The sequence below is a fragment of the Ochotona curzoniae genome, unplaced genomic scaffold (genome assembly GCF_017591425.1).
Source record: "Ochotona curzoniae isolate NIBS_2020 unplaced genomic scaffold, NIBS_Ocur_1.0 scaffold_3208, whole genome shotgun sequence".
NCBI lineage: Eukaryota > Metazoa > Chordata > Mammalia > Lagomorpha > Ochotonidae > Ochotona > Ochotona curzoniae.
The window spans coordinates 56,034,831-56,053,266 of NW_024467106.1; the positions used below are offsets into that span (position 1 = coordinate 56,034,831).

Sequence of the window (18,436 nt, forward strand, 5' to 3'; positions counted from 1 at the left end):
CGTCAGCCGCGAGCTTCTAGACTCCCCCTCCCGCCCCCCGCGCCAGAGACGCCGTCAACCGAGAAAATAAACAAACCCCGGGCGCGCGGCGGCGGCGGCGGCCGGCGCGCCAGGCCCCGCCCCCTCGCGGCTCTCACGCCGCCCCCTCCGCCGGGGCTTCCCTCCCGCCCTGCGCCCGCCCGCCCGCGGCCGCGCTCGCTCTGCCCGCCCCTCACCGCAGCCTGCAGCCGCGCTCCCCGCCGCCGGCCGCCCGGACCCGTTAGTGCCCGGCGGCGTCCAGCCCGCCCGCCCGCCCGCCGAGCCCACGCGCGCGGCTCCCCGGCCCCGTCGCGAGCCCGGCCTCCGCCCCTCGCGACACTTGACCCGCCCCCCCAACCCCCCCAACGCCCAGTGCGGCCACCTCGGGAGCCGCGACCGGAGGAGGGCCGAGCCGCGGCGGCCGGTGAGGCCCGGTGAGTAAGGCGGAGGCGGACCGGCCTCGCGCGGCAGTCCGCTCCCGGGGGGCCGCCGGAGGCGGTTGTGGCGGTTCGAACGCGCTCCCCCTCGCCTCGAGCGCCCCGGGCTCGGCTCGGTGAGGACGCGGCCTGAGGCGACGGGGCCCCGTCTGGGCAGAGCCTCGCCGGGGGCAGCGGGGCGCGGGAGGGCCGCTCCCGGGGAGCAGGGCCGCGGGGCCGACGCTCGGCGGGCGCTGGGGGGGCCGAGGCGGAGGCGGCCGGACCCCAGGCCGCGTCGGCCCGGGGCACGCACCCCGCCGGGGGGCCGCCCGAGTGACAGGTGCCACCGCCGCCGCCGCCTCCCCGGGAGCCCGGCGCTTGGAAATTTCTGGAGCGACGACTTGACTGGTGTGTGTTCTGCCCCTTTTTCAGCTTCGGGAACCGCTTCTCTGACGGAGTTCGGTCTCGCCGGGCCCTGGTTCCTTCTCTCTGTACTTCGCGAGTAAGTTTTGGAGCATCGGGTAAAATTTGGCTTGCATTCATGAATGAGGTAGAGTGGATTACTTTTTGAATATGGTGCTCCTCCTCTCTGCCAGCTATTGAAACTGAGCGAGCCGAATTTTGAGGTGTTTCCCCCTATTCTCCCCCGTTCTTTGCGTTTTTTTGGTGGAAGGCTGGTTTTTAGCACAGTCTTTAAGAATTTTTATCAGACCGCTGGCGTTTTCGGTGCTTGATCGATATTGATCAGGAATGACGAAAATAGCCTTTCGGCTTCTTGCTCTTCCCTTTCCCCCCTTTAAATCTTTCCCTCGGTCGGATTTTTCAAATGAGTGGGTGTTAATGCCTTCGTAAGAAGTGCTAATGAAAAGTCATCTTTCTTCTGCCGAAAAGCTGGATGATGTTTTCTTACTCACACCCTTTTAGCATTGTCTCTCTGTGGTAAATGTTTGTGCTCTGATTATAACTGAAATGATCGTTTAGGACGTTTGGGATGTATGGCTGGAAAGATATTGGAGAAATATAGCAAGTGAAAATACTAGAATCCTTGAGCCGAGAAGTCTACATTGAGGGGAAGAACACTGTGGGCAGGTGAAAAGATGAATGCTTTATTCGTGGGAGACTCCCAGCGGTCCCCTCTCAGCGCCTGCCTGTGCTCCTTCTTCTGATATCCCAGTCCACAGAAATTGGAAGCTATAGACTAGAAGGGGCAAGGCAGTACTTAATTATGAGGAAAGCGATGGAGTTGGGGTACATTATGTGGTTTGCAGAGTTTCCATATGCTCCTGGCAGTTGCTGTGACATTAGTTTTTAAGGAGTCAAGGTGAAGGATATGTTGAAAAACAGAACCCAAAATGATAAAGTTTTTTATCCACTGTGTGTTAAGTCAGTGGTGCTCAGGGCCGTTTTGTTTTAGGTGCTGTGTGTTTTTCTAAATCTACATTTTAGTGAGGCCATACTAATTGGCGTTTCTTTTTTTTTCAATGAGAATTTCTGATTGATATTTGGGGGGAGAGGGGTCTAAAGACAGGGAGTTTATATACATATGTATTTTAAGGATTTATTTATTTAACTTGAAGAGAGGGAGAAATGGAGACCTTCCATCTGCTGGTTCACTTCCTGAATGGCTGCTGCAATGGCTGGAGCTGAGCTGAGCTGGTCTGAAGCCAGGAGCTTCTTCCAGGTCTCGCGTGGCAGTGCAGGGGACTTGAACCATCCTCTGCTGCTTTCCCAAGGTGTAAACAGAGAGCTGGATTGGAAAGTGGAGCAGCCAAGCCTCAAGCATGCACCCATGTGAGATGCTGGCATCATAGGTGGAGGATTAGCCTATTATGCCACCATGCTGGCCTCTATTGTTCATTTTATTAGAAGGGAGATGGAAGTACTACAGCATAGCAGTTTAAGGCATTGCCAGCATCCCATATGGGCACTGGTTTGTATCCCTGCTGCTCCCCTGCCAGCAGCCTAGGGAAAGCTGTGCATTAAGGCCCCTCTGGGAGACCTAGGTGAAGCTCCTGGTTTCCTGCTTTCCCAGCAGTGGTCTTTATGCCCATCTAGGGAGCACACCAGCAGATGGGAGATCTCCCACTTTTTTGGAAACTCTCTGTAAGTAAGTAAATCTTAAGGGCACTGGTGTATGTGTGTGTGTGTGTGTGTGTGTGTGTGTGTAAAATATAGTGCTGCTGTTGCAGCACAGCTGGTTAAGCTGCCACTTGAGAATTTTGAATTTTGAGTCTTGGCTGCTCTGCTTATAGTCCGGCTTCCAGACTGCTGCCATCCAGATGGGAAATCAGGAGAGGGTTCCTGGCGTCTGACTTAGGGCTTGCCCAGACCTGGCTGTTGTAGCCATTTGGGGACTGAGCCAGCAAATGCAAGAGCTGTCTGTCCCTCTCTGTCAGTGTGCCTTTCATGTAAATAAACCTGAGAAGACAAATGGGATATATTTGCTTGTTCTGGTGCAAGGAATGTATATACATAAATGTGCAGTCTGTTCGAGATGCCCTGGTTTTGACTCGCTGTACTGAAATACACTGGCTTGCCTTCTTTGCTGACTCTAATGAGGTCAGAGTTTACAGATGAGGTCAGACGCCTGAGGTAGAGCCCAAGCATAACAACCTTTTAAAAACCCTGCTGGGGCCCAGAGCGGTGGCCTAGCAGCTAAAGTCCTCTCCTTGAATGCGCTGAGATCCCATATGGGTGCTGGTTCTAATCCCAGCGGCCCTGCTTCCCATCCAGCTCCCTGCTTGTGGCCTGGGAAAGCAGTTGAGGACGGCCCCAAAGCGTTGGGTTCCTGGACCCTCGTGGGAGACCTGGAGGAGGTTCCTGGCTCCTGGCTTTGGATTGGCACAGCACCGGTCGTTGCGCTCACTTGGGGAGTGAATCATCGGATGGAGGATCTTCCTCTCTGTCTCTCCTTCTCTCTGTATATCTGACTTTGCAATAAAAATAAATAAATAAATTTTTAAACAAAAAACAACCCTGCTGCTTACACTTTAGGCTATTCACGTTTAATCTGATACATCCAAGTTCAAGTCAGAACTTTAAAACCAAATGTGGTTCCTACACAAATATCTCTGACAAAATTAGGTATGGTGATGATTGATTGGTAGAATAGTACTTACCATCATAGAACAACTTTGAACTGGAAGTAATCCTTGTTAATTTATAATCCATGTTGCATTATAGGAATGGAGATGACCTGTTGTGGTTTGTGTTTTTCTCCTTCTGAAGCGCATCTTTGAATGCGTAGATGATTGTTTACTTGGGGGAATTGAAGCATAAAATAAACACCAGGTCCAACAAATTTATTTTCTGCACCCATGTCCTATGGTGGTTGTTAGGAATAGGAATAAGCCCTTGAATTTCAGGATCTGAAAATCAGGATCCCGGAGGCAAGGCACTAAAGTAGATTTTTCAATGCCATCCATTCAGTAGCAGAAAGGCGGAGTATGGAGCGTTCAGGAGGGAGTGATTGCCCGGGGAAGCACCTCATAGGATGCTTCCTAGAGCTCCTCACACCCGGGCAGGCTTGGGGGCTGTGAAGAGATGAAGGGCATTGCCAGCACTGGCAGTGGGGTAGAGGAAGGTATGAACAAGTCAATTGATTCTGTATTCAGTAAAATTTCCTGGAGCACATGTAAAATCTGAGTGTTGCTATTGAAAAGTCTTAATACAAGTCAAAGAATTGGCTTTTGGTGTATTGAGTAGAATGTAGACTTCATTACACTTTTGACATTTTTGTGACCTGAAGTACAGAATTAATAGTTTTTACTAAGTGGTGGTCATTGAAGTGTAGGAGGCGGTGGAGTAACGGAGGATACATTATTGTATGTGAGATGCTTTTATATTTGTAATTATGCTTTGTGTTTCTTTTGCATTCTGATCCTTTAAAACTTTTTTTAAAAAGATTTACTTATTTTCATTGGAAATGCAGATCAGATTAATGGAGAGGAGAGGGAGAAAGATCTTCTACCCAGTGGTTTACTTCCCAGATGGCTGCAATGACCAGGGCTGAGGCATTCTTAAGCCAGAAGCCAGGAGCTTCTCCTGGGTCTCCCACACGGGTGCAGGGTCCCATGACTTTGGGCCTTCCTCTGTTGCCTTCCCAGGTCATAAACAGGGAGCTGGATGGGCAGTGGAGCAGTTGGGACATGAACTAACTTCCAAATGGGATCCCAGTGATTCCAAGGGTAGGATTCAGCTCTTGAGCCCTCATGGTAGGCCCTTAAAGTTATTTTTAAATTGTGAATTTCTTCTATCATCCTTCAACTATTTATATTAGCTTTGAATTTTTTTTTTCCAGTGGGCAAAGCAAGATTCATTTAAGGGGGAGTGAGAGAAGTCTACTGCCATACTGACAGGAGGAGACTCCAAGGGAGGAAAGATCAAAAATTATTAAAAAAAAATAATTTTTTTTTTGTTTGAAATGTAGAGTTTTAAAGAGAGATCTTTTATCCATTGGTTCATTCTGCAAAAGGCCACAACAGCTGGAGTTGTGCAGGTCCAAAGCCAGGAGATTCTTCCAGGTCTGCCACATGGGTGCCGGGGGCCCTATGCAGTCATCCTGTGATGCTTTCCTAGGCCCGTTAGCAGGGAGCTGTACTGAAAGTGGAATAGCCAGGACCCAAACTGGAACCCAAATGGGATGCTGGTGCAGCAAGTAGTGGCTTAGCCTGCTGTGTCACAGCACTGGCCCCTAAAATTACTTTGAAAAGCAGACTTGAAGGGAAGAGGTAAAAAAAATTGTTTCTGGACTAAAACCCCTGATTAATATTTAGAAATATGCAAATATCTGTTTAATGCTGCCACATTGAAAGGCTAATGTAGAGATAGTTTAGTGGTGGTTCACTTAGTGTGTTTTATTTCTTAAGATTGATGTATTAGAAATAGACTGAGAAAGGAAGAGATCGATCTTTCATTCACTGTTTCACTCCCCAAATGTGACAAAAGCCAGGACTCACCAGGCCAAAGCCAGAAACTATCCAAGTTTCCCACGTGGGTGGTGGGAAGCCAAGTACTTGGATTGTCACCTGTGAATTCCACATATGTTAGTGGTAGGATGGATTGGAAACACAGAATCCTGTGTGGAAATTGAGGTGTCCTAAGTGACAGATAAACATGCTGTTCAACAGCATGGCCTCTGCTATATTTCTATTCACACTGTGTATTCCTTATTGTGACATTTAAATGTCTGAGTATATATCTGAATTTTAAGGACCAACTTTTAAAAAATCTTATCTTATTTAATTGGAAAGCAATTAGAAGTAAAGCTAGAGAGACATTAAGTGGATATAGTGGTTAGAGATGGGTCAGGCTGAATCCAAGAGCCCGGAACTCCATTCAGGTGTCCCATGTGGGTGACAAGAACCCCAATGCCTAAAACATGTTCTCCTGCCTTCCCAGGCAGATTAACATGGAGCTGCATTGCAAGTGGAGCCTGGGAACTTGAACTGGTGCTCGTTTGGGTGGTGCAGGTGGTGGCCTAACTTGTTGTACAACACTGGCCTCAGACCGACACTGTTTGAAAGAGCAAAAGAATAGAGGAAGAAGAAGAGCTGTATTTCAATTTATGTTAATATTTCTTAAACATGGTTGTAGGTAGAGATGTGAAAGTTTAGGACCTCAGATTAAAAAAAAATACTATCTCCACCCATAGTATCTTTGAAAAGCTTTATCTTTGTAATATAGCTGTCCTTTTTTCTTTCTTTTTTTTTTTTTAAGATTTATTTATTTATTGGAAAGTCAGATATACAGAGAAGAGGAGAGACAGAGAGGAAGATTTTCCATCCAATGATTCACTCCCCAAGTGAGCGCAATGGCCGATGCTATGCCAGTCTGAAGCCAGGAGCCAGGAACTTCTTCCAGGTCTCCCACACAGGTGCAGGGTCCCAAGGCATTGGGCTGTCCTTGACTGCTTTCCCAGGCCGCAAGCAGGGAGCTGGATGGGAAGTGGAGGTGCCGGGATTAGAACTGGTGCCCATATGGGATCCCGGGCGCGTTCAAGGAGAGGACTTTAGCTGCTAGGCCATGCTGCTGGGCCCCTGTCCTTTTTTCTTGTCAAGGTTTTTAAAAAGTCACAAAGGAATTTCTGGATTGTTTCACATGACTTTCTTTTTTGTGCAGTCCTGGTGTTTGACAGATTCTATCTGGTTTGACTTCTGAGTCACTAACATAAAAAAACTAGAGGCATCTCAGTGTAAATTCTACCTATAGTTAACTCTCTCTAAATTTTGACATGATACAAAAGTCAGTATTCTGCTGATTAAATTATGTTTACTTTTTTCAATTTGGAAATACATGACCATTTTCTCACTTTAAGATTTATGTTCTTGAAGAAGTAATATGATATAGAACATTTGAGGAAATAATTAAAACTGCAGAAAGGAAAAGAAACAAAATAATTCCACGTGTTTCTTCTTTCTTTTCTTCACCACCTGTTTATTCTCATCTGCCATTTAAAATGAGTATACCTTCCTTTTCCGTTTCCTTTTTGTTTTTTGAAGATGTTTTTATTTTTATTGGAAAGGCAGATTTACAGAAAGAGAGAGGGATATAGAGAGAAAAATTGTTCATCCGCTGGTTCACTCCCCAAGTGGCCAAAATGGCTGGAGCTAAGCCAGGAGCCATTAGCTTCTTCCAGGTCTCCCATGCGGTTGCAGGATCCCAAGGCCTCAGGACATGGTTGACTGCTTTCCCCGGCCACAAGCAGGGAGCTGGAAAGGAAGTGGCGCAGCTGAGACATGAGCCAGTGCCCATATGGGATCTTGGCTTAGCCACTAGGCTATTGTGCCAGGCCCCTCCTTCATTTCTGAAGTAGTGATATATGTACTTTTGACACAGTATGCAAGTTTCTCTTGTAGCTGTGGAAGTAGATGATATGTTGCCTGTTAGGGTTTTTTTTTGTTTGTTTGTTTGTTTTTTTTTTTTGATAAAGTATAGCTTAGGGGACTGGCATTATGGCTTAGCAGTTAAGCTTCCACCTGTGACACTGGTATCTCAGATGGGTGTCAGTTTATGTCCTAGCTGCTCTGCTTCTGATGCAGCTCCCTGCTGCTGCGTGTGGGAGAGCAGCAGCAGATGGCCTTAGCACTTAGGTCTCTGCACTCACATGAGAGCCTGGCTGAAGCTCTGGCTGTGGCCTGGCCCAGCACCCACCAGGGTGGTCATTTGGATGATGAACTAGCAGATGGAAGTTCTCCGTCTGTCTGTCTCTTTGTAACTCTGCCTCTCAAACAAGTAAAATATTTAATCTTTAAAAAAGAAAGTACTAGTTGTTCACAGAATGGATAGTTATTTCATCTTTCATTTCCTTAGCTCTAGGATAAAAAAATTATCATTTGATATTTCCTGTTCAAAGTATAATTCAGGTGACTGCCACTGTTCTCTTATTTTGCACTGTTATTCCCAATCAAATGAGAAATCATGTGAGCCTTTTAGCCCACCATTCTTGTTGTTATTACTTTTTTTAAAAGATTTATTTTATTTTTATTGGAAAGGCGGATATACAGAGAGGAGAGACAGACAGGAAGATCTTCCATCCGATGATTCACTCCCCAGGCGGCTGCAACGGCTGGAGCTGAGCCAATCCGAAGCCAGGAGCCTCTTCCAGGTATCCCACACAGGTGCAGGGTCCCAAGGCTTTTGGGCCATCTTCGACTGCCTTCCTGGGCCACAGGCAGGAGCTGGATGGAAAGTGGGGCTGCTGGGATTAGAACCGGTGTCCATATGGGATCCTGGGCATGCAAGGCGAGGACCTTAACCACTGTGCCATCGTGCTGGGCCCATTGTTGTTGTTGTTGTTAGGATTTATTTATTTCTATTGGAAAGGCAGATCAAATTTACGGAGAGGCAGAAAGATCTTCCATCTGCTGATTCACTCCCCAAATGGTCACAATGACCAGAGCTGAGCCCATCCGAAGCCAGGAGCCAGGAGCTTCTGGGTCTCCTATGGACTTCAGTTGAAAACACTTTTTAACAGTGGATTCCTACATGCTTAATCAGATTTTTAAATGGCTTATGCTAATTCTGTTAGACCTCATAGCATCTCAAGACACATTTCAGTCTAATAATAATACCAGTGGATAGATGTTTATATTTGAGTGCTACTGGTCTGGGCATTTTATATATATTAACTGTTTTAAATCTTCACAACAATTCAGTGAACCAGGCCGTCTTGTCTCTGTTTCAGAGAGGTTGAGTAGGGTGCACACGGGCTCTCATTAATCAGTAGGCTTGATTTGACCAGGCAGCTGGCTCCATGACAACACTCTTGTGCTGGTGCCCTCTGCAATGTGACCTTTTTTTTTCTTTCTCTTTTTGAAAGTCAGATATACAGAGAGGAAGATCTTCTGTCCACTGATTTACTTCCTAAGTGGCCACAACGGCCGGAGCTAAGCCAGTCTAGAGCCAGGAACCTCCTCCAGGTCTCCCACGCGGGTACAGGATCCCAAGTCTTTGGACCATCCTCCACTGTTTTCCAAGACCACAAGCTGGGTGGGAAGTGGGGCAGCCAAAACACAAACCAGTGCCCATATGGGATGCTGGCATGTGCAAGGCGAGGATGTTAGCTGCTAGGCTATCGTGCCGGGCCCTACCACATGACTTCTGCATTACTAACGAGAAGGACCAAAAGCATCTCATAATCATGAAATTGGAAGGAGAACCACGTCTCCTTGGAGTGGAATAGAGAAGTAAAACAGCGAGAAATACACTAAAATGAAATTAAGTGTTGAATTTCTCAGAAACTTTGAAATGTTTACAAAGGTTCTGATGGAAAAAATCGTGCTTGCTTTTATGAGCATACATTTTTAAATATCAGGATTGCCCATAAAATGAGAATATACAATTCATGGTTGTTTAAATTTATATATCTGTTTGAGAGGCAGGGAGATAAAAGAGAGTGCCCGTATTCTGGTCCACTCCCAGAATGTCTGGCTGAAGCTGGGAGCTGTGAACACGTCTCCCACAATGGTAGCAGGAACTCTCTGAGCCATTAGTACTGCTCTGTGAGGCTCACATCAGCATGAAGCTGGAATCATCTAGAACAGGGATGCTAGCACAGGGACTTAGAGTGGGATGCAGGCTTCCCCAGTGCTAGACCAGACACCACTTTCTGACCTAGACTGTTAATGGGTGCTTCTTCACATTGAATCCTCATTATAGTTAAGTAAAAGAGCAAATCATTTTTATTTTCTAAGCATTCAGTAATTTGCAACAGTTGAAATTATTTTTATAAGAATCTAAAGCTTTTTAAAATTAATTTTAATTGTTATTTATATATTTGAGACAGAAAATCCACTCGCTGCTCCATTCCCCAGATGTGTACAATAGCCAGGCCCAAGCAAGGCTGAAGCCTGAGGTCAAGAACTCAACCCACGTCTGAGTCAGAGCACAGAGTTGTTATTTCTGCCTCCTGTAGGCTGTGTTAGCAGGAAGGTGGAATAAGGAGCCAGAGCCAGGTGTTTTGATATCAGTACCTTCTAGACTGAAAACCTATCCTTAAAGGTCTCTCTACCAAAAATGTAACATGAAATTTTTTGTGTTAAAGGGATTCAGATTCAGCTGGACTAACCTTAAGTCCCTGGTGTGATGTCTCAACTGGCTAATCTTCCCCCTGCAAATGCCAGCATCTCATGTTAGCACTGACTACCCATCCAGCTCCCTGCTTGTGGCCTGGGAAAACAGTGGAAGATGGCCCAAAGCCTTGGGCCCCTGCACCCATGGGAGAAGCTCTTAGTTCCTAGCTTTGGATTGCCTCAGCTCCAGTCATTGTGGCCATTTGGGGAGTGAACAATGAATGAAAGATCTTTTTCTGTCTCTCTGTAGATCTGACTTTCCAATAAGAATAAAATGAATCTTTAAAAACTAATAAAATAAAAATAATGACAAAATATAGTTGTCAGTAAGCATTGTTTGAACAATCACCTTGCAGTCAGATTTAGTCCCACTACAGGTGCATGTCAGTGACAAATGCAGAAAACATACAAGTAGATAGAGACCTGATGTCAGCTGTGTTTTCAGTGGGATAAGCTACCTATTATCACTCAGTATCTGTATCAGAGTGCTAGCTTGAGTCCGAGCTTCTCGGCTGCTAGTCCAGCTTCCGAGAAGACAGTGGAGCATCGCCCACACAGCTGGGCCCCCGTTCCCACAACTGATGTCCAGATTCCTGGCCACTGGCTTTGGCCTGATTCAGATGTGCTGTTGGCCATTTGGGGAGTGAACCAGCAGATAGGTGAGGAGATCTTCTCAGTGTCTCTCTCTCTCTCTCTCACTCACTCACTCACTCACTCCTGGGCCCTGCACAATGGCTCAATAGGTAAATCCTAATGTTGCAAGTGCTAGGATCCCATGTCGCTGCCGGTTCGTGTCCCAACTGCTCTTCTGCCCAACCAGCTCTCTGCTTGTGGCCTGGGAAGGCAGTAGAGGATGGCCCAAAGGCTTGGGACCCTGCACAGCATGCAGACCTGAAAGAAGCTCCTGGCTTTGAACCACTTGAGCTCTGACCATTGTGGCCATTTAGGAGTGAACCAGTGGGTGGAAGATATTTCTCCTTTTCTCTGTAAAATCTGATCTGTCTTTCCAATTAAAATAAACAAATCTTTTTTTTTTTTTTTAAATAAATCTTAGCACACAGAGAAAGTACAAAGATATAAAGCCGTTTCTTAGAAGCTTGTTCAGTAAGATGTATTGTGTTCTTACTATTTGGACACCTGGAATATGAACATTGCCAACAGTCCTGTGCGGAAAGCTGTGATGAGAGCGTGGAGTGATCCTTTGTCACAGCTGACAGAGCTGCCGCACGCTCTACAGCTACCCACTGACAAGCACCAGATGAGACTCCTGTGTATGTAAGTGGTTGTCCCCAGGGCCTGAAGATAGACTGGTAGTTTGAAAGTGTCTGTGGGCCCGGCGCGGTGGCGCAAGTGGTTAAGGTCCTCGCCTTGCACGCCCGGGATCCCATATGGGCGCCGGTTCTATCCTGGCAGCCCCACTTCCCTTCCAGCTCCCTGCCTGTGGCCCGGGAAAGCAGTTAAGGACAGCCCAAAGCCTTGGGACCCTGCACCCGCGTGGGATACCTGGAAGAGTCTCCTGGCTTCGGATTGGCATAGCATCGGTCGATGCGCTCACTTGGGGAGTGAATTATCAGACGGAAGATCTTCCTCTCTGTCTCTCCTCTCTGTATATCCGCCTTTCCAATAAAAAATAATAATAATAAAAATAAATCTTAAAAAAAAAGAAAGTGTCTATGAGCTTCACAGGTATGTTTTAATTTGAATGTTTAGCCCCGGCAGGGATTCCAAATAAGAAATCATGGTTTCAGTATCATCTTGAGAATGAAAAGGAAATTTGTTTGTATAAGATGTAAGTTACGAAAATTCTAGGTGATACTGCATTAGCCAGCTGACATTGCTCTCAGCATTAACAGCAGTTTCCTTCTTGTTTAAGCTACATATCCATCTCAGGTTTGTGAGGGGACTTTGTTCACTGTAGTATCAGGCTCATGAAGGCTCTGTCTTCATTTGTACTTCTACAGTTCAGAAGTAGGGAAAGGAAAATGCAGTGAATCATGTGTCGACTGAAAGTTTCTTAGAGCTTATATTTTGCTGGACAAAGTCAGTTACATGGTTATACCTGCATTCAACAGGAGGAAGATAAATAATTCTGTACCAGGGAGGGGCTGCATTAGTGAATAGTAATAGGGCTACCACTTAAAAAATTACAGTTCCAATAGTTAAAATTAAATCCAGTCTTAGTATTTGAACAGCTTCGTAGGATAATTTTTATGCCAAACTACTCAAAGCAAAATCAACCTTTTGTGAAAGTAGTATTTTTTTAAGATGTATGTATTTCGGTGGCCCGGCTTCCCATCCAGCTCCCTGCTTGTGGCCTGGAACAGCAGTTGAGGATGGCCCAAAGCCTTGGGACCCTGCACCCACGTGGGAGACCTGGAAGATCTCCTGGCTCCTGGCTTCAGATTGGCTCAGCTCCAGCTGTTAGGCTCACTTGGGGAGTGAATCATTGGACAGAAGATCTTCCTCTCTGTCTCTCCTCCTGTGTATATCTGCCTTTCCAGTAAAAATAAATAAATCTTTAAAGAAAAGATTTATGTATTTAGCTGAAAGGCATAGTAAAAAAGAGTATTTCTACACAGAGCTACCATCTGCTGGTTCATTCTCCCAGTGATTGGGACTGGGCCAGGCCAAAGCCATGTGCATAGAACTCCATCTAGGTATCCCGCATGGGTAATGAGGGTGTAAGTACTTGGGTCATCTTCTGTTACCTCCCAGGCAGAGGAGCAGAAGTTGGATTGGAAGCAAATCAGCTTGGATTTGAACCAGTGCTCATTCAATATGCCAGCATCATAGGCAACAGTTCAACTAGCTGTACCACAAAACCAACCCCCTATTGAAGCTTAAAAATATGTCATTATTTATCAGTGTGATATAACCTCTAGCTGTTGTGCTTTATCTTAATTAGCCTATTTTTGGGTACAGAAGCAGTGAATAATTTTTTAAAAAGATTTATTCTTATTGCAAAATCAGATATACAGAGAGAAGAGACAGAGGAATATCTTTCCTCTGGTTCACTCCCCAAGTGGCCACAATGGCCGGAGCTGTACCACTGTAAAGCCAGGAGCCAGGAGCAAGGAGCTTCTTCTGGGTCTCCCATGTGGATTCAGGGTCCCAAGGCTTTGGGCTATCCTCCTCTGTTTTCCCATGCCACAAGCAGGGAGCTGGATGGGAAGCAGGGCCGCCGGGACAAGAACTGGTGCCCAAGACCCAGCGGCATGGCCTAGTGGCTAAAGTCCTTGCCTTGAATGCCCCGGGATCCCATATGGACACCAGTTTTAATCCTGGCAGTTCCACTTTCCATCCAGCTCCCTGCTTGTGGTCTGGGAAAGCAGTTGAGGTTGGCCCAAAGCCTTGGAACCCTGCACCCATGTGGGAGACTCGGAAGAAGTTCCTGGCTCCTGGCTTCGAATTGGCTCAGCTCCAGCCGTTGCGGCTGCTTGAGGGAGTGAATCATCAGATGGAAGATCTTCCTCTCTGTCTTTCCTCCTCTCAGTAGATCTGCCTTTCCAATAAAAATAAAAATAAATCTTAAAAAAAAAGAAAAGAACCGGTGCCCATATGGGATCTGGTGCATGCAAGGCAAGGACTTTAGCCACTAGGCTATGACGCCAAGCCCAGGAACAGTGAATCTTAATGTGATATAATAAAAAATACTTTGGTCTAATGACTACCAGGTGACCTCTCCTGTGGCTTTTCTTCATTAAGTAACCAACATATAGAAATATTTTCAAACGTTTTTCCAGATTGATGGAGTTTATGTGTCTCATTTTTTGTTGCTTCCTGAAAATACACAAGCTGTAATGTGCAGTGAACTTTTACAGTCGGCCTACGTGTTCTTTACTTTTACGTAGCCTTCTCCCACATTGAGCAGGGTGATATGTGTGTAACCAGCAGCATGTTGTAGGAATGACACTAGCTCATCAGGTATGAGCTATGTGGCCCAGGACAAATAATGATGATACTGTAAAGGAAAGCGAAGGCAGAAATTAGACTGGAATAACTGAATGGTGGCAGTCAGAGAGTGCTGGCAGGAGGCACAGGGGTTCGTTAATGTTTGATCATTCTTGATCATAATTAGGGTGTTTATTTTGGCTTTTTATTAATTTTTACTATCCATGTATTTGAAAGCCAGAGTGACAGAGAGGAAGAGACCAAGAGAAAGAGAGTTTCTGTCTGGAAGTTCACTCCCCAATGGCTAACCAGACTGAAACCAAGAGCCTGCAACTGCATCTGAATCTTCCACCTGCTTAAGACCCAGGCACCTAAGCCTTCTTGTGCTGCTTTCCAGAAACATTAGCACGTAGCTCAGTCAGGAGTAGAGTAGCTGGTACTCAAGCTGGTATTCCAATATGAGATGCTGGCCTCTTGACCGGAGGTTTAACTCACTATACCACAAAGACCACCCCTCTGTTTTTTAAAAATAAATATTTTGTTTATGTTTGTCTAATATATATATATGTATATTTTATTCTTACTTAGTTGATTAGGGTACAAAGGGTCAAGGGCTACAGGAAAGTGGGTAAGACCATTGTTCCCACACTAATATCATCTTTTTTTCCACCGTATCTGGGATCTGGGATCGGAGGAGAAACAAAGGGAAAAGCCCCACCCAGCCTCCCACCCATCCCAGGTCCCTGATGTGAGGCACACTCCGAGGGTCCTGCTCAAGCAGTTTTGATAGTTCAACGGGTCTGAATTACTGCCAGTCTTGCCATTCCAATCGTGATGAAACCTATTCAGAATCCACTGGCTGACAAAGTTTCTTCATGGTTGGAGTTCTGAGATCAGCAGTTCAGTTGGAGGGATCTCCAGAGAAACTTCATGTGACATTATCCCAAACCTGATTCTTTTTTCTTTTGTAAAAATTTATTTATTTATTGGAAAGTCAGATATACAGAGAGGAGGAGAGACAGAGAGGAAAATCTTCCATCCAATGATTCACTCCCCACGCGTGCGCAACGGCCAATGCTATGCTGATCCAAAGCCAGGAGCCAGGAACTTCTTCCAGGTCTCCCACGTGGGTGCAGGGTCCCAAGGCTTTGGGCCATCCTCAACTGCTGTCCCAGGCCACAAGCAGGGAGCTGGATAGGAAGTGGAGCTGCCGGGATTAGAACTGGTCCCCATATGGGATCCCGGGGCATTCAAAGCGAGGACTTTAGCTGCTAGGCTACGCCGCCGGGACCCAACCCGATTCTTGTATAAGTTTGCCAGTACAGGGTCCGGGACAGTCCGTCGCACTAATAAGCTTATGCACATGCTGGTTGTTGCAATTGCTGGGTCAGTTCTGTTTCCAGCCCTGTCTTCCACTTGAACCAGTGAGTGTTGTAGTCCAGCTCGATCCTACCCACTTCATACTCAGTCCTCATGCAAACCAGTCGGAGCTGCAACTTAGTTGGGGCCACTCCCCAAAACCCCCACCAGGCCTGCTCCCTACCCTGGTTCCATGCATGCCAGTATGTATCGCAGGCTTGTTCAGTTGTCCCACATACCATTTAACTCTCGTACGTGTCAGTGGGCATTGAAGCCTAGTTCAACCCAACCAACCTACTATCCAGCCCATACACCTACTGGCAGGGGCCGTTCTGTCTAGTCACCCCTGCCCCTGTCCTAGTTTTTGTGCTCTCCAGTGGAAGTGGTAACCCACAAGGGAGGTGCTGGCCTTCAGTTCATTCCAGTTCTTGGTGTTGGATGTTTCACTGCAGCCAAGGCTTGTCCATACCCAGACACTGCTCACACATGGCTCAGTAGGGGCAGAGACCCAACCTAGTGCATCCTACATCTACCTGGGTTCTCCAGGGCACCAGATGGTGCTGGCGTCTAGCCCAGCTTGGTGCACCTAGCCCCAGTCCACGCTTGTGCCAAGGGAGATTGCAGCTGTATCCAGACCAGAGTGCAGCCCCAACTACAGCCCCTGCACTTTCCTGTGGGAATCCCAACCCAGTAAGTGTGTACTCTCACAGCTCCCCAACCGAGTCTATTCCCAGCCCTAGATTGTGTGCATGCCAGTGGTTGCTCTGACCCAGTTGGCCCAGCCCCTCACCTGTTTCAGCCTTTGCCTTTAGTGTTGTGGCAGAGTATCCCTGCCTCATGGTGACCAGTTAGTGTAAGAGCCTTGGTCGGAATGACATGTGCTCCATCCTGATTTCTATTCTTTTTTGTGAGTTGAAGTTTGCTTGGCCCTGCCCGATCTGACCGGTCTAATATATTTTAAAACAAAATTTTGAATTTTCAAAATCTAGGAAGAAAACCTGTATCCTAAATTGGAACAATACTTTCTCTTCTAGTAGTGTAAGGTTACAGAATAGGCTTCAGCAAACACAGTTTCTAATCCTGACTACCCTAACCTTTATAATGACCTTAGGGAAGTTACTTGACTAGTTAAAATTCCAGTTACATCATCTGAAGTACTAAACAGTGTGGATTAGAAATTGTTTGAGCTGGTGCAATGGCTCAATTGACTAATTCCCTCCCCAACCCTTAAAGCAGGGGAATCCCATGTGGAGGCTGGTTGGTGTCCTGATTGCTCCGCTTCCCATCCAGCTCCCTGCTTGTGGCCTGAGGAAAGCAGAGGAGGACGGCCCAAACCCTTGGGACCCTGCACCCGCTTGAGAGACCCAGAGGAAGCTCCTGACCTTAGATTAGCTCAGCTCTGGCCATTGTGGCCGTTGCGTAGTGAATGTTTGTCCTTCAACCCAACTGGTGGTCCACATGGATCTATAATTCCCTCACATTTAAAAAAGTTAAATGAAAAAACAAGATGTGAGATCAATCCAGATGCCCATCAGTGGATGACTAGATAAAGATGTGTATATACTCTATGGAATGCTACTCTGCCATAAAAAATAAGGAAAGCCCAGTTTTCTGCAACAAAATGGATGCAACTGGAAACCGTTACAGCCAGATAAGTCAGTCTGAAAAAGACAAATGCATGTTTTCTCTGGTATGTGGCTGCTAATGTAGAACACATAATAAAGTGTAGGAATGAAATGGTCAACTTTAGGATGAGATTGTCATTTTTATACTACTTATACTCAGTGAATATGTGATCTTGTGTTCTTTTTACTTGTTGAATATGATTAGTGACAAATTAAGTCTGAATACAGTTGCAAATACTGTAGAAGAGAGGAAAGGAAAGAGAAGGTTTTGGAAGTGAGGGAAGTGTGATTTTCCTCTTTCATGCACATATGGAATGTGTAAAAGCTGTTGGCTTTACGTTAGCAAAAGTCTGAAACTTGTGAAAAAAAAAGTACTAGAGGGGTTCATGCTGCGGTGCAGTGGGCTAAGCTGTCACATGTGACACTGGGTTCTGGTTTGAATCCCTTGTTCCACTTTGGATCCAGCTTTCTAGTGATGCGTTAGGGAATACAGCAGAAGGGGGTGCAAGTTGTTGCACCCACACAGGAGACCCAGGTGAAGCTCCTGACTGGCCTGGCCTGGTGCTGGCTGTTGTGGCATTTAAGGAGTGAATCAACAGATGAGAGATTTCCCTCTGTCTCTTTCTGTAACACTGCTCTTCAAAGAAATAATAGAACTTTCAAAGAAGCAAAACACAGTTACTATAGCACCTTAAGATCCATTTTAAGTGTAAACTGTTTTTGTAAAGATAGCAACGCTAAATGAAACCGCACTCACCTATGCTTGGAATGGTAAGGATCTCAGAAACTAGTGAACTAGAAGCTAATAAGGAAGATCCATAGCTCTGATCTTTTCCATAGTTGATAGAATATAAGCTGTTCACTGTCACTTGAAAGAAAAAAAAAGATTTATCTTATTTGAAAAGCAGAGTTAGAAGGAGAGAGATTGTCCATCCACTGATTTACTCCCCAGATGGTGTTGGTTCAGGAGCCAGGAACTCCATCCAAGTCCCTTGTGTGGGTGTTAGGAGCCAAGCACTTGGGCCATCTTCCACTGTTGTCCTAGCACATTAGCAAGGAACTGGATTGAAAGTAGAGCAGCTGGGCCTCCAACTGGCGTTCTTTGGAGATGCCAGCATCACAGGCAGCAATTTAATGTGTTATGCTACAACCTGCTGTTATTTCTAAATCATAGTCTCTAAAATTGAACTTAAGTGGTAGCAGTTTGTATATGATAAGAATGTTCTTCCAGGTTGAGCTTTTGGCTCAGCAGCTAGGTACCATGTGCCGTACTGGAATACTTGGGTTCTAGTCCTAGCTGATGCTGACCCTTGGTGGCAGCAGGTCATTGTCAGGCAAGTGGTCCTTGCTGCCTGCGTAGGGATCTGAGGCTCCTGGCTTTGACCTAGCCCTGGGTCCCCGCCAAGTACACATGTAGGGAGTGTACCAGTAGGTATATTTCTATTGGAAAGGCATATTTACAGAGACAGAGAAACAGAAAGATGCTCCAGCTGCTGATTGATTTCCTAAGTGGCTGCAACAACAAGAGCTGAAGCAGTCTGAAGCCAGGAGCCAG

General features: G+C 46.2%; 1 protein-coding gene across 1 annotated transcript in view; it reads left to right on the forward strand.

Moving 5' to 3' along the window:
* The first annotated feature begins 749 nt into the window (after positions 1-749).
* GKAP1 (G kinase anchoring protein 1) overlaps positions 750-18,436 on the forward strand; it is a 68,737-nt gene continuing 51,050 nt past the window's right edge. Inside the window, exons 1-2 of the mRNA XM_040963321.1 lie at positions 750-774; positions 867-936. The gene's annotated coding sequence lies outside the window, so the exon portion shown is untranslated. The remainder of the gene's footprint in view (positions 775-866; positions 937-18,436) is intronic.